Below are 25,948 nucleotides of genomic sequence, written 5' to 3' on the forward strand. Positions count from 1 at the left end.
CTCAAAACCTTTAATACTTGTGTGTGATTAATGGCTGTCCCCTCCCTTTAGAGGGTTAACCTTATCATGTGTTATCTAAAATGTGTAGTACCCACTTTTAGCCACTAAGGGCTTTGCTCTTTTATGCTTTCTATTATATAGATAGTGTTACTGATCAGGTATCCCCAATTTGCCTTCCGCCCAGATACTCCGACAATTCTTTCACCTATATTTTTAAGTATTCTAATTGTTAGATCTGCTTTCTGGCTTTATTGCCTTTGGCTACTGTTTTTTCTGTAAAAAAGCCAAAGATCAATTTTTAATCCTCTTCTATCCTGTTATGGGAATGAAGTTTTTCATCTGCCTGGCTATACTACACGCCCCACATGTTGTAGATAATATTCCCTTGTACAACCATTCATATTAGGCATTTTTGCAGACTAGCATATTGCATTATTACCAACTTCATTTCTTAAAAAACAAAAAACAAAAAAACAAAACAAAGACAAAAAAGAAAAAAAAACTGACAGGTGAATATAAATAAATCACTTTTTAAACGTGTCCCCCCCAAAAAAAAGAAAAATGTCCATTCCATAAGTAGCGTCCACACTTTTTAAGCGTAATGTCCTGCTTTTACTGCTTTTACTTTTCCCTTTTCTTCCACCTTTTAATATTGCGCAGTTCTAATTCACTGTTCTCTGTGTAACTATTATCCAGCCTTTACCAGACCTTCATGCTCTGCAAGAGTCTGCGCCCGCTCTAAGGCGTAACTATTCGTTAGTTCCACAAGGAGAGTTCAATGCATGCTGTGCCTATATATAAACATCCTTTCTGTACTGCACACTTTCACTTTAAATCCACCTTGTTTGCAATATTGTCGTATGAGACACGACCTTTCACAGTCAATAAACTTTTTGCTGTACCGAGTCCATAGTATCTCTCTTCACCACAGACACACACTGCTTTTCTGCCTCAAGCAACACAACTTTATATTTGTAATATTGTCTTGTGAGACACGTCCTTTCTCAGTCAATAAACCATTTGCTGTACCGAGTCTATGGTATCTCTCTTCACCACTGACACACACTGTTTTTCTGCCTCAAGCAACACAACTTTATGTACCATTACATTTATCTTATGATACTTGCGGTTTTGCAGCTCTGGTACTTGCGTGTCTGTCCCTGGCTTTTAATCCTCGACTCCGGACCACTTCACCGTTAGTTTATATCCTCCCCACATCGGGCACGATACCTCGCATTCGGTGTAGGGCTGCTCCGTCACACGGGTCATAGAAACGGAATTATGAAGATTTTTATGGTTTACCACTCAGAGTCGCGCCTGCAGACTGTTAACTTGCCGACCTTGCCTGTGTGTTGCGCCTTTTTTCCCTTTTCATGTGTCTTGGCTCAGTGTGTGTCTGGGCCAGTACCGCCCGGCCTTTGTGCGGTTGTAATAGGGCTTCCGGCACCTCCGCTCGCCTGACTTCAAGCTGCTCCCTGTGCAGAGCTATAATGCCCCAAAATAGGAGTCTACGGTTTAGGCAGGATCTTCTCTGGCTAGTGTTTAGCTGTCGGTTCCTCCACGAGACGCTCCAGCATCGTGCTTACTGTTTGCCACGCCTACCGGAAGCCCTCACCTCTCTGTTTCTCATTCACCTTTTCCACGCTTACTCTCAAAAAACTAAATACTTACCTATAAAATAAACCCTACTATAGCTACAATATAACTAATAGTTACATTGTAGCTATTTTAGGATTTATATCTATTTTAAAGGCAACTTTGTATTTATTTTAACTAGGTACAATAGCTATTAAATAGTTATTAACTATTTAATAGCTACCTAGTTAAAATAATTACACAATTACCTGTAAAATAAATCCTAACCTAATTTACAAATACACCTAACACTACACTATCATTAAACTAATTAAATAAATTACCTACAATTATCTAAACTAAAATACAATTAAATAAACTAAACTCTAATACAAAAAAAAACAAACACTAAATTACAGAAAATTTAAAAAAATTACAAGAAGTTTAAACTAATTACACCTAATCTAAACCCCCTAATAAAATAAAAAAGCCCCCCAAAATAATAAAATGCCCTACCCTATCCTAAATTACAAAGTAATCAGCTCTTTTACCATCCCTTAAAAGGGCTTTTTGTTGGGCATTGCCCCAAAGTAATCAGCTCTTTTACGTGTAAATAAAAATACAATCCCCCCCTCAACATTACAACCCACCACCCACACACCCCTACTCTAAAACCCACCCAAACCCCCCTTAAAAAAACCTAACACTAACCCCCTGAAGATCTCCCTACCTTGAGTCGTCTTCACTCAGCCAAGCTGAATTCTTCATCCAAGCGGGGCAGAAGAGGTCCTCCATCCGATTGAAGTCTTCATCCAAGCGGGGCAGAAGAGGTCTTCCATCTGATTGAAGTCTTCATCCAAGCGGAATCTTCGATCTTCATCCATCCGGAGTAGAACGGCAGCATCCTGAAGACCTCCAACACAGAACATCCATCCTGGCCAACGACTTCCAGATGAATGACGGTTTCTTTAAATGACGTCATCCAAGATGGTGTCCCTCGAATTCCGATTGGCTGGATTCTATCAGCCAATCGGAATTAAGGTAGGAAAATTCTGATTGGCTGATTCAATCAGCCAATCACATTGAAGCGCAATCCGATTGGCTGATCCAATCAGCCAATCGGATTGACCTTGCATTCTATTGGCTGTTCCGATCAGCCAATAAAATGCAAGGTCAATCCGATTGGCTGATTGGATCAGCCAATCGGATTGAACTTTAATCTGATTGGCTGATTGAATCAGCTAATTAGAATTTTCCTACCTTAATTCCGATTGGCTGATAGAATCCTATCAGCCAATCGGAATTTGAGGGACGCCATCTTGGATGATGTCATTTAAAGGAACCGTCATTCGTCGGGAAGTCGACGGCCAGGATGGATGTTCCAAGTCGGAGGTCTTCAGGATGCTGCCGCTCCGCTCCGGATGGATGAAGATAGAAGATTCCGCTTGGATGAAGACTTCAATCGGATGGAAGACCTCTTCAGCCCCGCTTGGATGAAAACTTCAATCGGATGGAGGACCTCTTCTGCCCCGCTTGGATGAAGAATTTGGCTCGGCTGAGTGAAGACGACTCAAGGTAGGGAGATCTTCAGGGGGTTAGTGTTAGTTTTTTTTAAGGGGGGTTTGGGTGTGTTTTAGAGTAGGGGTATGTGGGTGGTGGGTTTTAATGTTGGGGGGTATTGTATTTTTATTTACAGGTAAAAGAGCTGATTACTTTGGGGCAATGCCCCGCAAAAAGCCCTTTTAAGGGCTGGTAAAAGAGCTGATTACTTTGTAATTTAGGATAGGGTAGGGCATTTTATTATTTTGGGGGGCTTTTTTATTTTATTAGGAGACTTAAATTAGTTGTAATTAGTTTAAACTTCTTGTATTTTTTTTTTTTTCTGTAATTTAGTGGGGGTTTTTTGTATTATAGTTGAGTTTATTTAATTGTATTTTAGTTTAGATAATTGTAGGAAATGTATTTAATTTGTTTAATGATAGTGTAGTGTATTTGTAACTTAGGTTAGGATTTATTTTACAGGTAATTTTGTAATTATTTTAACTAGGTGGCTATTATATAGTTATTAACTATTTAATAGCTATTGTACCTAGTTAAAATAAATACAAAGTTGCCTGTAAAATAAATATAAATCCTAAAATAGCTAAAATGTAACTATTAGTTATATTGTAGCTATATTAGGGTTTATTTTATAGTTAAGTACTTAGTTTTAAATAGGAATAATTTATTTAACAATAGTAAATTTATTTTGTTTCATTTAAATTATATTTAACTTAGGGGGGTGTTAGGGTTAGACTTCGGTTTAGGGGTTAATAACTTTATTATAGTAGCGGCAACGTTAAGGGCGGGAGATTAGGGGTTAATAATTGTAGGTAGGTGGCAGCGATGTTAGGGAGGGCAGATTAGGGGTTAATAAAATTTATTATAGTGTTTGCAAGGCGGGAGTGCGGCAGTTTAGGGGTTAATACATTTATTATACTGGCGTTGAGGTCCGGTAAGCAGATTAGGGGTTAGTAAGTGTAGGTAGGTGGCGGTGACATTGGGGGGGGCAGATTAGGGGGTAATAAATATAATATAGGTGTCAGCGATGTTAGGGGCAGCAGATTAGGGGTTCATAGCTATAATGTAGGTGGTGGCGATGTCCGGTCAGAAGATTAGGGGTTAATAAATTATATTATAGGGTTTGCGATGTGGGGTTCCTCGGTTTAGGGGTTCATAGGTAGTTTATGGGTGTTAGTGTACTTTATAGCACAGTAGTTAAGAGCTGTATGTTCACGTGTTAGCCCATAAAACTCTTAACTACTGACTTTTTTTTGCGGTTGGAGTCTTGTTGGTAGAGGGTCTACCGCTCACTTCTTCCAAGACTCATAATACCAGCGTTAGGCAAACCCAATAGAAAAGATAGGATACGCAATTGACCTTAGGGGATTTGTGGTAGCCTCGAGTCGCGGAAAGAAAGTGAGCGGTAGACCCTTTCCTGCCTGACTTGTAATACCAGCAAGCGTTAAAAAGAAGCATTAGGACCCCTTAACGCTGTTTTTTAACCCTAACGCAGAACTCCAAATCTAGGCGTTAGTTTTTAATGTCCCTTTAACAGCAGGATCTCCTCCTTTGGATGTGTCTTTGTGATACATTGTAACTGTTCCTAATATTGCCTCTCATCCATCTTGTGAAGTATCGCCTATTTATACTGCCTCTCTTACTCTTCTGGGGTAAATTGTTCTCTGAAAATCTAAGAAAGTATTTCTTCTGTATTTAGTCCATACTAAATTAGAGAATGAAGACATAACTATAAAATGAAAGTTAATGCAGAATTGATTTCTATTATGCTGGATTGCCACGGTTATTCTTATTGATTCATATAAACTGAAAACCATATTTGTAGTCATTTCACATGATACAAATATGTTTAAAACCTGCTTAATTAAATATTTGTTAAAAAGTTTTTTTTTGTCATACTCTGAATTTAAAAACAGAAAACTAATATAATGCTGCTATATTTATTATATTTATTCTATAATTGTGGTCATTTATGTAGACTCAAATTTAATAGTGTTTTATTTTCTTTTGTCTTACCCTTCTATGTTTTCTATTTAATTATGTGTAAAGAGGAAAAAAATACTATACAATTTCCCACATGAAAGCACTTGACATTTTTCTATACAATATTTTTAGCTTCAAATGGAAACATTTTTATAAATGTATCTATTTTAAATTATAAGTGTTCATGAAATTCTCATTTGGGAAAACATTTATATAAACAAATTTGTAATTATTTGTCTTTTATTATTATTTATATTTTAATATATCTAACATTGTTTAATAGATATGTTGCACTAAAGAATTTTAATATTGCAATAACATATTAGGTTTTAACATATTTGATAACTATTTCTTTAATATAAAGCAAAAATATATGGCCAGATTACGAGTTTTGCATTAGAGGCTAACAGGCCCATTTATCAAGCTCCGTACGGAGCTTGAAGGGCCGTGTTTCTGGCGAGTCTTCAGACTCGCCAGAACACAAGTTATGAAGCAGCGGTCTAAAGACCGCTGCTTCATAACCCTGTCTAAGCAGGCGGACAGGAATCGCCAGAAATCAACCCGATCGAGTACGATCGGGTTGATTGACACCCCCCTGCTGGCGGCCGATTGGCCGCGAGTCAGCAGGGTGCGGCGTTGCACCAGCAGCTCTTGTGAGCTGCTGGTGCAATGTTAAATGCGGAGAGCGTATTGCTCTCCGCATTTAGCGAGGTCTTGCGGACCTGATCCGCAGTGTCGGATCAGGTCCGCAAGCCCTTTGATAAATGGGCCTCTATGTGGTGCTAACGAGCAGTTTTCTCTCACCGCTCACTTATATGCAGCGCTGGTATTACGGGTTTTTACAAACCCGGTGTTAAAAGGCAAGAAGTGAGCGTTGAGCAAAATTGAGCTCCTTACCGCACTCCAATACTAGCGCTGCTTAAGTCAGCGGTGACCTGGTTGTACGTGCTTGTGCATGATTTCCCCATAGGAATCAACGGGGAGAGCCAGCTGAGAAAAAGTCTAACACCTGCCAAAAAGCAGCATAAAACTCAGTAACGCAGCCCCATTGATTCCTATGGGGAAATAAAATTTATGTCTACACCTAACACCCTAACATGAACCCCGATTCTAAACACCCCTAATCTTATACTTATTAACCCTAATCTGCTGCCCCCGACATCGCCGACACCTGCATTATATTTATTAACCCCTAATCTGCTGCTCCGGACACCGCCGCCACCACCTACATTATACTTATGAACCCCTAATCTGCTGCCCCCAACATCGCCGACACCTACATTATATTTATTACCCATAATATGCCGCCCACAATGTCGCCACAACCTACCTACACTTATTAACCCCTAATCTGCTGCCCCCAACGTCACCGCCACTATAATAAACATTAGTGATGTCCCGAACTGTTCGCCCGCGAACGGTTCACAGCGAACATAGCCTGTTCGCGTTTGCGTTTGTGGGCGAACATATCCGCCCCTATGTGTCATCATTGTGGAAACTTTGACCCTTTATGTCACAGCCGCCTGACACATTAGAGCCAATCAACATCAGACACTCCCTCACAGACACTCCCAGCTACTCGGAATCCGCCATTTTAGACTCATAATGACCTTGCTTTTTTAATGAGAGGACGTGTTGTGTTTTTGCTCCTGACATTAATAGGAAAAACATAGCTAGGCTAGTGTATTTACAGTCCAGAAGGACTCCACTCATCTCTGCTGCAAGCACAGCACCCCAAAAAGCCCTTTTTAGGGCTATATTTCGTGCCGTTTTTTTTTTTTTTTTTTTTTTTTAATTAGCATTTGCCTGGCTTTCAGCTGTGTGTTTAAGGCTCACAGCATATGCTGTGACTACTGCCACCACTGATATCTCCCTAACAACATTAGTTTAAATTTAACTAACCCAAAAATATAATTATTTTTCTAGTGTAATTTTTTTTCATTTTCTATTAGGCCAGTGTCACACAGCATATACTCTGGTTCATTGCTCTGTGCCAGCCAGCAGCCACCAGTGTTAATATCCGTTTATAACATTATTTTAAATTAAAAAAAAATATATATATATTTTGCTAGTGTAATCTAATTACATTTACTATCGTGCCTGTGTCTGTCAGGCTCACTCAGCATTAATATACCTCTTTTTTTCAGTCTTTTGGTTAATTGGTCTGTGCCAGGCAGCCACCCAGCACTCATATCTATTTTTCTTTCACCTTAATTTTAATATAAAAAAAAAAAAAAGTTTAAATTTGTTTGCTAGTGTAAGCTAATATAATTTTCTATCCGGCCTGTGTGTTTTGCTGACACAGAGAACCTACTGTGTTTACTTGCTGCCCTCCCTAGTCTATGAGCCACGACTCATATTTGTTTAACCTTTTTTTAATTCCCCCCCCAAAAAAATAATTTCAATCATTTTTCTAGTGTAATCTAATAGTATTTTCTATCAGGCGTGTGTGTATCCGACATACAGAGCCTACTGTTTTTAATAGCTGCCCTTCCAAGGCTATCAGCCACGACTCATATGTATGTGCTTAACCTTTTTCTTAAAATTTCCAAAAAAAAAAGTCTTTAAATCATTATACTAGTGTAATCTAATTGTATTTTCACTCAGGCCTGTGTCTAACTGTCTATCTGACTTACACAGCATACTGTTGTTATAATTGCTGCCCTACGTAGCAGCCAGCCAGTGCGACCACTCATAGAGTCATATGTGCATTGCACTTCTTAACATAATTTTAATATTAAAATCTAAAATTTTCAAATATTTTGCTAGTGTAATGTAACTTAATTTTCTATCAGCCCTGTGTTTTTGTCACTTACACAGCATACTGTGTTAAATTGCTGCCCTACCTACCATCCACGACTCATATCTGCCAGCCTGTCTGCCAGGCCCAAGTAGCCAATTAGTGGCACCAATCACAATTCTTGTAACAGTAATAATTAAAAAAAAAAATCATAATTTTTTGGACTGCAAATATTCAGTCTCCTAGTGCCATTGAATTTCATTTACCTCCTGCCTGCCACTGCCAGCCTTTTGTGCCAGGCCGTCTAGCCAACTATTTACACCAATCATAATTGTTGTCACAGTCAGACAGTATAGTTATTAATTTAAATAAAAAAATGTTTTAGTGTTGATCTTAATCCTCAGTTTGCTCGTGCCTTTGAATTGCACTTTTCTACAGCCTTCCAAGCCTGTGTGCCAGGCCTACTTAAAAAAATATTTACACCAATCATATTTGTTGTGACAGTATTCTAATAATTAAAAATTAAAATTTTTGGTAATAGTTGCTGTGATTTGAATCCTCAGTTTGCTGGTGCCATTGAATAGCACTTTCCTCCTGCCTTGCAGCCTGCTGTGAGCCAGGCCCACCTAGCCAATTGTTGTCAGCAATCATATTTCTGTTAAAAGTATTGCAAAAATTGTCAATCATCACTGTTTAGACTGTCAGTAATCAGTCTCCTAGTGTCTTTGAATTGCATCTACCTCCTGCCTGCCATCCTTTTGTGCCAGGCCATCTTGCCAACTATTTACACCAATCCTAATTTTTTGTCACAGTATAGTTACTAATTAAAATTAAAAAAATCTTGATTGTTGATGATCTTAATCCTCAGTTTGCTCGTGCCTTTGAATTGCACTTTTCTACAGCCTTCCAAGCCTGTGTGCCAGGCTTACTTAAAAAATATTTACACCAATCATATTTGTTGTGACAGTATTCTAATTATTAAAAATTAAAATTTTTGGTAATAGTTGCTGTGATTTGAATCCTCAGTTTGCTGGTGCCATTGAATCGCACTTTCCTCCTGCCTTGCAGCCTGCTGTGAGCCAGGCCCACCTAGCCAATTGTTGTCAGCAATCATATTTCTGTTAACAGTATTGCAAAAATTGTCAATCATCACTGTTTAGACTGTCAGTAATCAGTCTCCTAGTTTCCTTGAATTGCATCTACATCCTGCCTGCCATCCTTTTGTGCCAGGCCGTCTTGCCAACTATTTACACCAATCCTAATTTTTTGTCACAGTATAGTTACTATTTAAAATTAAAAAAATCTTGATTGTTGATGATCTTAATCCTCAGTTTGCTCATGCCTTTGAATTGCACTTTTCTACAGCCTTCCAAGCCTGTGTGCCAGGCCTACTTCACCAATCATATTTGTTGTGACAGTATTCTAATAATTAAAAATTAAAATTTTTGGTAATAGTTGCTGTGATTTGAATCCTCAGTTTGCTGGTGCCATTGAATAGCACTTTCCTCCTGCCTTGCAGCCTGCTTTGAGCCAGGCCCACCTAGCCAATCGTTGTCAGCAATCATATTTCTGTTAACAGTATTGCAAAAATTGTCAATCATCACTGTTTAGACTGTCAGTAATCAGTCTCCTAGTGTCCTTGAATTGCATCTACCTCCTGCCTGCCATCCTTTTGTGCCAGGCCGTTTTTCCAACTATTTTCACCAATCCTAATTTTTTGTCACAGTATAGTTACTAATTACAATTAAAAAAATCTTTATTGTTGATGATCTTAATCCTCAGTTTGCTCGTGCCCTAGAATAGCACTTTTCTACAGCCTTCCAAGCCTGTGTGCCAGGCCTACTTAAAAAATATTTACACCAATCATATTTGTTGTGACAGTATTCGAATAATTAAAAATTTAAATTTTTGGTAATAGTTGCTGTGATTTGAATCCTCAGTTTGCTGGTGCCATTGAATAGTACTTTCCTCCTGCCTTGCAGCCTGCTGTGAGCCAGGCCCACCTAGCCAATTGTTGTCATCAATCATATTTCTGTTAACAGTATTGCAAAAATTGTCAATCATCACTGTTTAGACTGTCAGTAATCAGTCTCCTAGTGTCCTTGAATTGCATGTACCTCCTGCCTGCCATCCTTTTGTGCCAGGCCGTCTTGCCAACTATTTACACCAATCCTAATTTTTTGTCACAGTATAGTTACTAATTACAATTAAAAAAATCTTTATTGTTGATGATCTTAATCCTCAGTTTGCTCGTGCCCTAGAATAGCACTTTTCTACAGCCTTCCAAGCCTGTGTGCCAGGCCTACTTAAAAAATATTTACACCAATCATATTTGTTGTGACAGTATTCTAATAATTAAAAATTAATATTTTTGGTAATAGTTGCTGTGATTTGAATCCTCATTTTGCTGGTGCCATTGAATAGCACTTTCCTCCTGCCTTGCAGCCTGCTGTGAGCCAGGCCCACCTAGCCAATTGTTGTCAGCAATCATATTTCTGTTAACAGTATTGCAGAAATTGTCAATCATCACTGTTTAGAATGTCAGTAATCAGTCTCCTAGTGTCCTTGAATTGCATCTACCTCCTGCCTGCCATCCTTTTGTGCCAGGCCGTCTTGCCAACTATTTACACCAATCCTAATTATTTGTCACAGTATAGTTACTAATTAAAATTAAAAAAATCTTGATTGTTGATGATCTTAATCCTCAGTTTGCTTGTGCCCTAGAATTGCACTTTTCTACAGCCTTCCAAGCCTGTGTGCCAGGCCTACTTAAAAAATATTTACACCAATCATATTTGTTGTGACAGTATTCTAATAATTAAAAATTAAAATTTTTGGTAATAGTTGCTGTGATTTGAATCCTCAGTTTGCTGGTGCCATTGAATCGCACTTTCCTCCTGCCTTGCAGCCTGCTGTGAGCCAGGCCCACCTAGCCAATTGTTGTCAGCAATCATATTTCTTTTAACAGTATTGCAAAAATTGTCAATCATCACTGTTTTGACTGTCATTAATCCCTCTCCTAGTGTCCTTGAATTGCATCTACCTCCTGCCTGCCATCCTTTTGTGCCAGGCCGTTTTTCCAACTATTTTCACCAATCCTAATTTTTTGTCACAGTATAGTTACTAATTACAATTAAAAAAATCTTTATTGTTGATGATCTTAATCCTCAGTTTGCTCGTGCCCTAGAATAGCACTTTTCTACAGCCTTCCAAGGCTGTGTGCCAGGCCTACTTAAAACATATTTACACCAATCATATTTGTTGTGACAGTATTCGAATAATTAAAAATTTAAATTTTTGGTAATAGTTGCTGTGATTTGAATCCTCAGTTTGCTGGTGCCATTGAATAGTACTTTCCTCCTGCCTTGCAGCCTGCTGTGAGCCAGGCCCACATAGCCAATTGTTGTCATCAATCATATTTCTGTTAACAGTATTGCAAAAATTGTCAATCATCACTGTTTAGACTGTCAGTAATCAGTCTCCTAGTGTCCTTGAATTGCATCTACCTCCTGCCTGCCATCCTTTTGTGCCAGGCCGTCTTGCCAACTATTTACACCAATCCTAATTTTTTGTCACAGTATAGTTACTAATTACAATTAAAAAAATCTTTATTGTTGATGATCTTAATCCTCAGTTTGCTCGTGCCCTAGAATAGCACTTTTCTACAGCCTTCCAAGCCTGTGTGCCAGGCCTAATTAAAAAATATTTACACCAATCATATTTGTTGTGACAGTATTCTAATAATTAAAAATTAATATTTTTGGTAATAGTTGCTGTGATTTGAATCCTCATTTTGCTGGTGCCATTGAATAGCACTTTCCTCCTTCCTTGCAGCCTGCTGTGAGCCAGGCCCACCTAGCCAATTGTTGTCAGCAATCATATTTCTTTTAACAGTATTGCAAAAATTGTCAATCATCACTGTTTTGACTGTCATTAATCACTCTCCTAGTGTCCTTGAATTGCATCTGCCTCCTGCCTGCCATCCTTTTGTGCCAGGCCGTCTTGCCAACTATTTACACCAATCCTAATTGTTGTCACAGTATAGTTACTAATTCAAATTAAAAAAATCTTGATTGTTGATCTTAATCCTCATTTTGCTTGTGCCATTGAATTGCACTTTTCTACTGCCTGCCAGCCTGTGTGCCAAGCCCAACTATCCAATTAGTGCTAGCAATCATATTTCTTTTAACAGTATTGCAAAATTTGTCAATCAACACTGTTTTGACTGTCAATCTGCAGTCTACTAGTGCCCTTGAATTGCATTTTCCTCCTGCCTGCCTGCCTGTGTGCCAGTCCCAACTAGCCAATTAGTGCCACCACTCATATTTATTGTAACAGGATTGGAATTTTTGTTAATCATAACTGTTTTGACTGTGATTCTTCAGTCTCCTAGTGCCATTGAATTGCAGTTTCCTTTCTCCCAACGTGTGTGCCAGACAGGCCCATTTGCCAAATAGTGCCAAACAATCATATTTGTTGCCACAGTACTAGTAATATTTCAAAAAATTAACAATTTGTGATTTTTAAAACATCTGTCTTTTTTGTTGTTGTCAGTCTCACAGCGTATACTGTGCCCACTTTCACAGTGCCACCACTCAATTGGTGTAATAGTATTGTTAGTGTCCATTTAAAAAAAAAATGACAGGCAGAGGCAGGCCACCCCGCAGGTTCCGTGGTCGTGGTCGTGGTGCTGTGATTCCTTTAGACCCTACAAATATGCACATTGTTCAGACGCCGGGTGCCAGGGGGGATGCAAAAACTTCTGAGGAGGACCTAGTTGAATGGCTAACACAGGAAACCCAATCTTCTTCAGCTTCCGCTGCTAGTCCTCCTAACCTTGATGCACCATCTAAGTCCAGCTGTGCTTTGGGCAGGTCTCAAGTGACCAGTGCCACTCCGCCGCCTGTCGCCACAACCAACACTAGCACCACAGCCGCTTCACTTGATCTGTCACAGGAGTTATTGACACATCATTTGGAAGAAATGAGTGATGCGCAACCATCATTGACAGAGGATGTAGATAATAGTGATCAGTCTCAGTCAGGCAGCATTACCGACATGGAGGTACGGTGTGATGATGATGATGATGATGATGATGATGTTGTACCCGCTGCTGCTTCCTTTCTTGATGTTTCAGATACAAGTGAAGCGGTTGATGATGATGTGTCGGTGGATGTCACGTGGGTGCCTGCTAGAAGAGAAGAAGAAGAGGGGGAAAGTTCAGATGGGGAGACAGAGAGGAGGAGGAGGAGGAGGAGGAGGAGATGATTTGGAAGCATGGGGAGGTCGTCTCAAGGAGCTAGTGGCACAGTCAGACAGCATGCATCGTCACCAGGGGTCAGCCAGACAGCCCGCCGACGCCCATCAACGCATGCTGTTGCCACCACCAGAATGCCGTCATCGCAGAGCTCAGCAGTGTGGCATTTTTTTGTGTGTCTGCCTCTGACAACAGCGATGCCATTTGCAACCTGTGCCAAAAGAAACTGAGTCGTGGGAAGTCCAACAGCCACCTAGGTACAACTGCTTTGCGAAGACACATTGTCTCCCATCACAAAGGCCGGTGGGAAGAACACATGAGTAGAAGCAGCACACAAAGTGAAAGCCGCCCTCCTCCTCCTGCTCCAGCATCTTCAGCCACGTCAACCAGTGCTGTCCTCCTTGCCCCTTCTCAACCATCCTCCACTCAGTCTCTCTTACGTAGCAGTTCCTGGTCATCTGCCCACAGTCAGGTGTCTGTCAAGGACATGTTTGAGCGTAAGAAGCCAATTTCTCAAAGTCACCCCCTTGCCCGGCGTCTGACAGCTGGCTTGTCTGAACTCTTAGCCCGCCAGCTTTTACCATACAAGCTGGTGGAGTCTGATGCTTTCAAAAAAATTGTATCTATTGGGACACCGCAGTGGAAGGTACCTGGCAGAAATTTCTTTTCACAAAAGGCAATCCCAAACCTGTACCCTGTTGTGAGAAAGGAAGTTATGGCATGTCTGGCACACAGCGTTGGGGCAAGGGTCCATATGACCACGGATAGCTGGTCTGCAAAGTATGGTCAGGGCAGGTATATCACCTACACTGCGCATTGGGTAAACCTGCTGACTTCTGACAAGCATGGAATGTGTGGCTCTGCAGAAGAGTTGGTGACACCGCCACGACTTGCAGGCAGGCCTGCTGCTACCTCCTCTACTCCTCCTACTCCATCCTCTTCCATAACCTCTTCCTCGGCTGAGTCCTCTTCAACTTCTGCGTCTTTCTCCACATCTATGGCACCCCCCCAGCTCCCCAGGTACTATGCTACATCCCGGGTACGGCAGTGTCACGCCGTCTTGGGGTTGACTTGCCTGAAAGCGGAGAGTCACACCGCACCAGCACTCCTGACCGCCCTGAACGCACAGGTGGATCAGTGGCTGACTCCGCACCAACTGGAGATTGGCAAGGTTGTTTCTGACAATGGAAGTAATTTGGTGGCGGCATTGAAATTGGGCAAGTTGACACATGTGCCGTGCATGGCACATGTGTGTAATCTAATTGTACAACGATATATCCATAAGTACCCAGGCTTACAGGACGTCCTAAAGCAGGCCAGGAAGGTGTGTGGCCATTTCAGGCGTTCCTACATGGCCATGGCGCACTTGTCTGATATCCAGCGTCGAAACAACCTGCCAGTGAGGCGCTTGATTTGCGACAGCCCGACACGGTGGAATTCAACACTCCTAATGACCACCTGCTCCAACAAGAAAAAGCTGTTAATGAGTATTTGTATGACCAGGGTGCTAGGACAGCCTCTGGGGAGCTGGGGATATTTTTGCCAAATTACTGGACGCTCATGCGCAATGCCTGTAGGCTCATGCGTCCTTTTGAAGAGGAAGCGGGAGAGTTGTGGTGTCCATCACCCCCGCAAACAGCCGAATCAGCATTGCTTGCTGGACCTGCGGCAACGCAGGAAGAGGATTGTGAGGAAGAGGAGTCAGAGGAGGAATGTGGCTTTGGGGAGGATGAGGAGGAGGAAGACCGAGCACAACAGTCATCCCAGGGTGCTCGTTGTTGTCACCTCTCTGGTACCCGTGGTGTTGTACGTGGCTGGGGGGAAGAAGATACCATCAGTGAGATCAGTGAGGAGGAGGAATGCAACATGATTAGCTCAGCATCCAAACTTGTTCAAATGGGTTCTTTCATGCTGTCGTGCCTGTTGAGGGACCCTCGTATAAAAAAGCTGAAGGAGAACGACCTGTACTGGGTGTCCACGCTCCTCGACCCCCGGTATAAGCATAAAGTGCCTGAAATGTTACCAAATTCCCGCAAGTCGGAAAGGATGGAGCATTTTCATAATAAATTAAAAACTATGCTTTACACAGCATATAAGGGTGATGTCACAGCACCACGGGAATGTAACAGGGGAGGAGATGAAATTAATCCTCCTCCTCCCACGACCACGGCGGCAAGGACCGGCGCTTTCCTGACGTCTTGTTGATGGAGGACATGCGTACCTTTTTAACTCCCATGCACCATCAGAGCCTTTCGGGATCTAGCCTTAGAGAAAGACTCAACCGACAGGTAGCAGACTACCTAGCTTTAACTGCGGATCTCGACACTCTCAGGAGCGATGGACCCCTTGACTACTGGGTGTGCAGGCTGGACTTGTGGCCTGAGCTATCCCAATTTGCAATGGAACTTCTGGCCTGCCCCGCTTCAAGTGTCCTGTCCGAAAGGACTTTTAGTGCAGCAGGAGGTTTTGTCACTGAGAAGAGAAGTCGCCTAGGTCAAAAAAGCCTTGACTATCTCACTTTTATAAAAATGAATGAGGGCTGGATCCCGAAGGGACTGACATTGGGCGATACATTTGAATAAAAAACTACTGATGATGATATGAGCTGGCTTGGGCTACAACTGGTTCACAGGCTGGCCTTTTTTTTTTGGTTATAAAGATGGAGGACTTGCTTGACTTATCCGCCAACAACTAGTGTTCAAGCCACAAGCTTTTAGGGCACTTTATAAATGTTTTAAAAACATCGATTTTTCTGGCCGCTGCTACAGCAGTTGCTACAACAATACCCCAATGTTTCAGTCATTTGTACATTCCTAATTATTCTGGCCTCTGCTGCATCTCTGTGGGTACAAAACTCAAATAAAAAAAATAAGGCACATAACACTAGTGATTAAACTGTTACGAATTGTACAACTTTACACACCACTCATATCCGGTGGACCATTCAATTGAACACGAAATGCAACAAATTTGAAAGAGTAGGACCTACCAAGCATCTTTATCCGTCTCTTTGTTGCTCTAAATTATCTCTGTGTTCCATCTATGCCATACCTGTACTCTATTGTGCAAAAGGGTGGCATATGTTGTGTTTCATGCTGTTGTGCCTGCTGCGGGTCGTGGCCCATGATATAAAAAGGCTGAAGGAGAACGACCTGTAGTAATGGGTGCCCCATCCAGTTTTTAGAAAAATGTTCCTGGTTCCTCTCAATTATCTCTGGGTTTCTAAAATGGATGCCATAACTGTACTCGCTTGTGCAAAAGGAAGGCATATGTGGTGGTGTTTCATGCAGTTGTTTCTGTTGAGGGTGCTGGACCCTCTTATAAAAAAGCTGAAGGAGAACGACCTGGAGTGGGAGTCCAAGCATGGTTTTTGGGGCTATTTCACTTTTACAAACAATTATCTGTGGGTTTTACAAATCAATGCCGTACCAGTACTCTAATGTTCCAAAGTATGTCATATGTTCTCTTTCCTGCTGGTATTTTGTTTGAGGGTCCTGGACACTCTTATAAAAAGGCCTAAAGTGAAAGAGGTGTAGTGGGTGTCCACTCATTTTTATTTTCTATTTCTCATTTGACCAAAATTATCTCTGGTTTTGTAAAATCAATGCCGTACCTGTACTCTATTGTTCAAAAGGATGCCATACGTCCTCTTTCCTGCTGGTGTTTTTTTTGAGTGTCCAGGACCCTCTTATAAAAAGGCCTAAGGAGAAAGAGGTGTACTGGTTGGCCACTCATTTTTATTTTTCTATTTAACAATTGACCAAAATGATCTCTGGGTTTGTAAAATCAATGCCGTACCTGTACTCTATTTTTCAAAAGGATGCCATACGTCCTCTTTCCTGCTGGTGTTTTTTTTGAGGGTCCAGGACCCTCTTATAAAAAGGCCTAAGGAGAAAGAGGTGTACTGGTTGGCCACTCATTTTTATTTTTCTATTTAACAATTGACCAAAATGATCTCTGGGTTTGTAAAATCAATGCCGTACCTGTACTCTATTGTTCAAAAGGATGCCATATGTCCTCTTTCCTGCTGGTGTTTTTTTTAGGGTCCAGGACCCTCTTATAAAAAGGCCTAAGGAGAAAGAGGTGTACTGGTTGGCCGCTCATTTTTATTTTTCTATTTAACAATTGACCAAAATGATCTCTGGGTTTGTAAAATCAATGCTATACCTGTACTCTATTGTTCAAAAGGATGCCATACGTCCTCTTTCCTGCTGGTGTTTTTTTTTGAGGGTCCAGGACCCTCTTATAAAAAGGCTTAAGGAGAAAGAGGTGTACTGGGTGTCCATCGAATCATTTTTTTGATTCAAATTTCCAATTATCTATGGGTTTCTAAAATAAATGCCTTTCCTGTACTCTATTGTTCAAAAGTATGCCATATGTCCTCTTTCCTGCTGGTGTTTTTTGTTGAGTGTCCTGGAGCCTCTGCTAAAAAGGCCTAAGGATAAAGAAGTGTAATGGGTGTCTATTCAATGTTTTTTTAGATTTCCCGGTTGTAACAATTTTTTTCTGTCTTTCAAAAATCAATGCCTTTCCTGTAATCTATTATTCAAAAGGATGACATATCTCCTCTTTCATACTGTTGTTTCGCTTGAGGCTCCGGGACCCTCGTATTAAAAAGGCCTGAGCATAAATAAGTGTCACGGGTGTCTAATCAATTTTTTTTTCTAATTTCACGGTTGCAAATAATGATCTGTGGGTTTCTAAAATCAATGCCTTTACTGTAATCTTTTATTCAAAAGGATGACATATCTCCTCTTTCATGCTGTTGTTTCGGTTGAGGCTCCGGGATCCTCGTATTAAAAAGGCCTGAGCATTAATAAGTGTCATGGGTGTCTAATCAATGTTTTTTTCTAATTTCACGGTTGCAAATAATGATCTGTGGGTTTCTAAAATCAATGCCTTTCCTGTAATCTATTATTCAAAAGGATGACATATCTCCTCTTTCATGCTGTTGTTTCGTTTGAGGCTCCGGGACCCTCGTATTAAAAAGGAATGAGGATAAATAATTGTGTAACGGGTATCTAATGAATTTTTTTTTTTATTTCACGGGTCATATAAATGATCTCTGGGATTCTAAAATCAATGCCTTTCCTGTAATCTATTATTCAAAAGGAAGACAGTACTAAGAAAATACAGCCAATGAAGGGCCTTAGGAAGACTGAGCCAAGGTTGGATTGTAGTATTTGGTTAGGCTAATCATGATGGCCATGTAGACCACCACCACCGAGAGTCCTGGAAGTAAAAGGGATGATGAGATGAAAGAGCTAAGAATAGTAGAACTTGAAACAACAGAGTTAGCCATGAGTGTTAGTGCAAAACCGCTTGGCTTTTTTTTTGGCTTTGGGTGCGGCTATTCATGCAGGCTATATAGAGCTGACAACATTCGGTGTCGTATCAGCTATTAAACTAATAAGAACAGTACTACCAAAATACAGCCAATGAAGGGCCTTAGGAAGACTGAGCCAAGGTTGGATTGTAGTATTTGGTTAGGCTAATCATGATGGCCATGTAGACCACCACCACCAAGAGTCCTGGAAGTAACAGGGATGAGATGAAAGAGCTAAGAATAGTAGAACTTGAAACAACAGAGTTAGCCATGGGTGTTAGTGCAAAACCGCTTGGCTTTTTTTTGGCTTTGGGTGCGGCTATTCATGCAGGCCATATAGAGCTGACAATATTCAGTGTCGTATCAGCTATTAAACTAATAAGAACAGTACTACCAAAATACAGCCAATGAAGGGCCTTAGGAAGACTGAGCCAAGGTTGGATTGTAGTATTTGGTTAGGCTAATCATGATGGCCATGTAGACCACCACCACCGAGAGTCCTGGAAGTAACAGGGATGATGAGATGAAAGAGCTAAGAATAGTAGAACTTGAAACAACAGAGTTAGCCATGGGTGTTAGTGCAAAACCGCTTGGCTTTTTTTTGGATTTGGGTGCGGCTATTCATGCAGGCCATATAGAGCTGACAACATTCGGTGTCGTATCAGCTATTAAACTAATAAGAACAGTACTACCAAAATACAGCCAATGAAGGGCCTTAGGAAGACTGGGCCAAGGTTGGATTGTAGTATTTGGTTAGGCTAATCATGATGGCCATGTAGACCACCACCACCGAGAGTCCTGGAAGTAACAGGGATGATGAGATGAAAGAGCTAAGAATAGTAGAACTTGAAACAACAGAGTTAGCCATGGGTGTTAGTGCAAAACCGCTTGGCTTTTTTTTGGCTTTGGGTGCGGCTATTCATGCAGGCCATATAGAGCTGACAACATTCGGTGTCGTATCAGCTATTAAACTAATAAGAACAGTACTACCAAAATACAGCCAATGAAGGGCCTTAGGAAGACTGAGCCAAGGTTGGATTGTAGTATTTGGTTAGGCTAATCATGATGGCCATGTAGACCACCACCACCGAGAGTCCTGGAAGTAACAGGGATGATGAGATGAAAGAGCTAAGAATAGTAGAACTTGAAACAACAGAGTTAGCCATGGGTGTTAGTGCAAAACCGCTTGGCTTTTTTTTGGCTTTGGGTGCGGCTATTCATGCAGGCCATATAGAGCTGACAACATTCGGTGTCGTATCAGCTATTAAACTAATAAGAACAGTACTACCAAAATACAGCCAATGAAGGGCCTTAGGAAGACTGAGCCAAGGTTGGATTGTAGTATTTGGTTAGGCTAATCATGATGGCCATGTAGACCACCACCACCGAGAGTCCTGGAAGTAACAGGGATGATGAGATGAAAGAGCTAAGAATAGTAGAACTTGAAACAACAGAGTTAGCCATGGGTGTTAGTGCAAAACCGCTTGGCTTTTTTTTGGATTTGGGTGCGGCTATTCATGCAGGCCATATAGAGCTGACAACATTCGGTGTCGTATCAGCTATTAAACTAATAAGAACAGTACTACCAAAATACAGCCAATGAAGGGCCTTAGGAAGACTGGGCCAAGGTTGGATTGTAGTATTTGGTTAGGCTAATCATGATGGCCATGTAGACCACCACCACCGAGAGTCCTGGAAGTAACAGGGATGATGAGATGAAAGAGCTAAGAATAGTAGAACTTGAAACAACAGAGTTAGCCATGGGTGTTAGTGCAAAACCGCTTGGCTTTTTTTTGGCTTTGGGTGCGGCTATTCATGCAGGCCATATAGAGCTGACAACATTCGGTGTCGTATCAGCTATTAAACTAATAAGAACAGTACTACCAAAATACAGCCAATGAAGGGCCTTAGGAAGACTGAGCCAAGGTTGGATTGTAGTATTTGGTTAGGCTAATCATGATGGCCATGTAGACCACCACCACCGAGAGTCCTGGAAGTAACAGGGATGATGAGATGAAAGAGCTAAGAATAGTAGAACTTGAAACAACAGAGTTAGCCATGGGTGTTAGTGCAAAACCGCTTGGCTTTTTTTTGGCTTTGGGTGCGGCTATTCATGCAGGCCATATAGAGCTGACAACATTCGGTGTCGTATCAGCTATTAAACTAATAAGAACAGTACTACCAAAATACAGCCAATGAAGGGCCTTAGGAAGACTGAGCCAAGGTTGGATTGTAGTATTTGGTTAGGCTAATCATGATGGCCATGTAGACCACCACCACCGAGAGTCCTGGAAGTAACAGGGATGATGAGATGAAAGAGCTAAGAATAGTAGAACTTGAAACAACAGAGTTAGCCATGGGTGTTAGTGCAAAACCGCTTGGCTTTTTTTTGGATTTGGGTGCGGCTATTCATGCAGGCCATATAGAGCTGACAACATTCGGTGTCGTATCAGCTATTAAACTAATAAGAACAGTACTACCAAAATACAGCCAATGAAGGGCCTTAGGAAGACTGGGCCAAGGTTGGATTGTAGTATTTGGTTAGGCTAATCATGATGGCCATGTAGACCACCACCACCGAGAGTCCTGGAAGTAACAGGGATGATGAGATGAAAGAGCTAAGAATAGTAGAACTTGAAACAACAGAGTTAGCCATGGGTGTTAGTGCAAAACCGCTTGGCTTTTTTTTTGCTTTGGGTGCGGCTATTCATGCAGGCCATATAGAGCTGACAACATTCGGTGTCGTATCAGCTATTAAACTAATAAGAACAGTACTACCAAAATACAGCCAATGAAGGGCCTTAGGAAGACTGAGCCAAGGTTGGATTGTAGTATTTGGTTAGGCTAATCATGATGGCCATGTAGACCACCACCACCGAGAGTCCTGGAAGTAACAGGGATGATGAGATGAAAGAGCTAAGAATAGTAGAACTTGAAACAACAGAGTTAGCCATGGGTGTTAGTGCAAAACCGCTTGGTTTTTTTTTTGCTTTGGGTGCGGCTATTCATGCAGGCCATATAGAGCTGACAACATTCAGTGTCGTATCAGCTATTAAACTAATAAGAACAGTACTACCAAAATACAGCCAATGAAGGGCCTTAGGAAGACTGAGCCAAGGTTGGATTGTAGTATTTGGTTAGGCTAATCATGATGGCCATGTAGACCACCACCACCGAGAGTCCTGGAAGTAACAGGGATGATGAGATGAAAGTGCTAAGAATAGTACTACTTGAAACAACAGAGTTAGCCATGGGTGTTAATCCAAGACTGCTTGGATTTATTTTTATATTAGGTGCGGCTAATCATGCAGGCCATATAGAGCTGCCACCATTCAGTGTTGTATCAGCTATAAAAATAATAAGAACTGTACTATCAAAATACAGACAATTAAGGGCCTATGAAGACTGAGCAAAGGTTGGATTGTATTATTTTGTTCAGCTAATCATGATGGCCATGTAGACGCCCGTAACAGGGATGAAAGTGCTAAGAATAGTACTAATTGAAACAACCGAGTTAGCCATGGGTTTTAGTCTAAGACCACTCGGCTTTATTTTGGGTTTGGGTGCAGCTAATCATGAAGGCCAGAGAGACCTGCCACCATTTGGTGTTGTAACAGGTATGAAAATGCAAAGAACAGTACTACTTAACACAACCTACTTACCATGGGTCCCAGAGCATATGTTTGGTTGTTATATTTTGTAAGGGTAATCATGCAGGCTATATAGACCTCCACCGATAGGGTGAGTATGAGTAACAGCTATTAAAATGCGAAGGACATTACTAATTAACACAACATAGTTACCATGGGTCGCAGACCAAGAGCAGATGTCTTATTATTATATTTTGTATGGGTAATCATCACCTCACCAAATAGGGGGAGTTACAGAGATTAAAGTGCTAAGAATGGTAGTACTTAAAACACAACCTCGTTAAAATAGGTAGCAGACCACATGTCTTATTATTATAATTTTTCAGGGTAATCTGGCAGGCCATATAGAACTCCCCCGATAGGGGGGGAACAGGGATTAAAGTGCTAAGAAAAGTACTAATTAACACAAGCTAGTTGGGTCCAAGAACGCATGTTTGATTATTAGAATTTATTAGGGTAATTATATATCTAACAAATCTATCTATTTCTCTTCTATCGATTCTATCTAACTATCAATCTATGTATATCTATCTATCCTATCTATCACTATCAATCTATCTTCTGTCCGGGATGTTTTGAGACAGCCACTTTGGGAATGTTAGTTGATTTAGACCCATTATGGCTTAAAAGCAGACTCTGCATCAACTATGTAATTTTCCATGGGAGTTTTGCCAGGGATCCCCCTCCAGCATGCAACAGTCCAGGTGTTAGTACCCTTGAAACAACTTTTCCATCACTATTGTGGCCAGAAAGAGTCCTTGTAGGTTTTAAAGTTCGCCTGCCTATTGAATTCAATTCAATACCGGAAGTTCGAGTCCGCCGTTCGCGAACCGAAAATTTTAGGTTCGCGACATCACTAATAAACATATTAAAACTAAATACTTAGTAAACAAGGAGTGTTGGTATCTATACAAAACCACTTAGCTCCTATAGGAGGCGCTATACCAAGTGAGCACAGAATATCAAAAAATATATATAAAACTGTTAGAAACAAAATGTATATATATATATATATATATATATATATATACACACACACACACATGTGTAAAACCCTTCCTAAAATATATATATATATATATATATATATATATATATACATATACATATACATATATATAAAAAAAAGAAGATGAGTGTGGTTAGAAATGTTACAAATATATTAGAAATATATTAGAAATATAAATTATAATAGATGCAAACAGATTATAACCAGTCTTTGGATGTCATGATCAGAGTCCAATAGAAATCCTCGAGATGACCATGTACTTGATAGGCAGCTCTCTGACTTCACCCGAAGGGATGGTAAACTTCTGTGATGTAAAGACAAAAACAAGGACAGAGGCGCCACATGTGTAGATCAATATAGACCAAAATAATCCAGATATGGACAAACACTTGTGAGTACCCAGTGTTTGTCCATATCTGGATTATTTTGGTCTATATTGATCTACACATGTGGCGCCTCTGTCCTTGTTTTTGTCTTTACATCAAAAAACTAAATACTTACCTATAAAATAAACCCTAAGCTAGCTACAATATAACTAATAGTTACATTGCAGCTAGCTTAGGGTTTATTTTTATTTTACAGGCAACTTTGTATTTATTTTAACTAGGTAGAATAGTTATTAAATAGTTATTAACTATTTAATAACTACCTAGCTAAAATAAAAACAAAAGTACCTGTAAAATAACCTGTTACAATAACACCTAACACTATACTACAGTTAAATAAATTAACTAAATTAACAACAATTAAATAAATTAAATTAAATTAGCTAAAGTACAAAAAAAACAAAACACTAAATTACAGAAAATAATAAACAAATTACAAGATATTTAAACTAATTACACCTAATCTAATAACCCTATCAAAATAAAAAAGCCGCCCCAAAATAAACCCCCCCCTAGCCTAAACTAAACTATCAATAGCCCTTAAAAGGGCCTTTTGCAGGGCATTGCCCCAAAGTAATCAGCTCTTTTACCTGTAAAAAAAAAAATACAAACAACCCCCCAACAGTAAAACCCACCACCCACACAACCAACCCCCCAAAAAAATACTAACTAAAAAAACCAAAGCTCCCCAATGTCCTGAAAAGGGCATTTGGATGGGCATTGCCCTTAAAAGGGCAGTTAGCTCTTTTGCAATGGGGATCTTAGTTTTTTTTAGATAGTATTTTATTTGGGTGGTTGGTTGTGTGGGTGGCGGGTTTTACTGTTGCGGGGGTTGTTTGTATTTTCTTTTACAGGTAAAAGAGCTGATTACTTTGGGACAATGCCCCGCAAAAGGCCCTTTTAAAAGCTATTGATAGTTTATTTTAGGCTAGAGTTTTTATATTTTGGGGGGGCTTTTTTTATTTTGATAGGGCTATTAGATTAGGTGTTTAAATATCTTGTAATTTGTTTATTATTTTCTGTAATTTAGTGTTTTTTTTTTGTACTTTAGCTAATTTAATTTAATTTATTTAATTGTTTTTAATTTAGTTAATTTATTTAATTGTAGGGTTAGGTTAGGTGTTATTGTAACTTAGGTTTTATTTTACAGGTACTTTTGTATTTATTTTCGCTAGGTAGTTATTAAATAGTTAATAACTATTCTACCTAGTTAAAATAAATACAAACTTGCCTGTAAAATAAAATACGATAGCTACAATGTAATTAGTAGTATTTAGTTTTAAATAGGTATTATTTAGGCAATAATATTAATTTTTATCTAGATTTATTGTAATTATATTTAAAGGGACACTGTACCCAAAAAAATTCTTTCGTGATTCAGATTGAGCATGAAATTTTAAGCAACTTTATAATTTACTCCTATTATCAAATATTCTTCATTCTCTTGGTATCTTTATTTGAAATGCAAGAATGTAAGTTTAGATGCCGGCCCATTTTTGGTGAACAACCTGGGTTGTCCTTGCTGATTGGTGGATAAATTTGTCCACCAATAAAAAGTGCTGTGCATAGTACTGAAACCAAAACAAAGCTATGATGCCTTCTTTTTCAAATAATGATAGCAAGAGAACGAAGAAAAATTGATAATAGGAGTAAATTAGAAAGTTGCTTAAAATTGCTGAATTACAAAAGAAAACATTTGGGGTCAGTGTCCCTTTAAGTTAGGGGGTGTTAGGGTTAGGGTTAGACTTAGGTTTAGGGGTTAATACATTTAGTATAGTGGCAGTGACGTTGGGGATGGCAGCTTAGGGGTTAATAAATGTAGGTAGGTGGTGGCGATGTTAGGGACGGCAGATTAGGGGTTAATAATATTTAACTAGTGTTTGCGAGGCGGGAGTGCGGCGGTTTAGGGGTTAATATATTTATTATAGTTGTGGCGATGTCCGGAGCGGCAGATTAGGGGTTACAAATTTTATTATAGTGTGTGCGATGCGAGAGGGCCTCGGTTTAGGGGTGAGTAGGTAGTTTATGGGTGTTAGTGTACTTTTTAGCACTTTAGTTTATGCTACGGTGTTGTACCATAAAACTGACTTTTAAATGCGTTAGGACTCTTGACGGGGTGTACCGCTCACTTTTTGGCCTCCCAGGACAGACTTGTAATATCAGTGCTATGGAAGTCCCATAGAAAAAAGACTTTACGAACTTTACGTAAGTCGTTTTGCGGTAAGGCTAAAGAAGAGTGCGGTGCCCCTAAACCTGCAAGACTCGTAATAGCAGTGGTAGGGAAAAAGCAGCGTTAGGACCTGTTAACTCTGCTTTTTCAGCCTAACGCACAACTCGTAATCTAGCCGATAGTTATTGCAAATATTTCATTTTAAATAAACACATACACTGTAACATAATAAAGTTAGACTAAGTGATAGATGAGTTCTTTCAAGGTGCAGTAAACTAAGACATTTTTTAAA

The sequence above is a fragment of the Bombina bombina genome, chromosome 7, assembly GCF_027579735.1.
Source record: "Bombina bombina isolate aBomBom1 chromosome 7, aBomBom1.pri, whole genome shotgun sequence".
In the NCBI taxonomy this organism is placed as follows: Eukaryota; Metazoa; Chordata; class Amphibia; order Anura; family Bombinatoridae; genus Bombina; species Bombina bombina.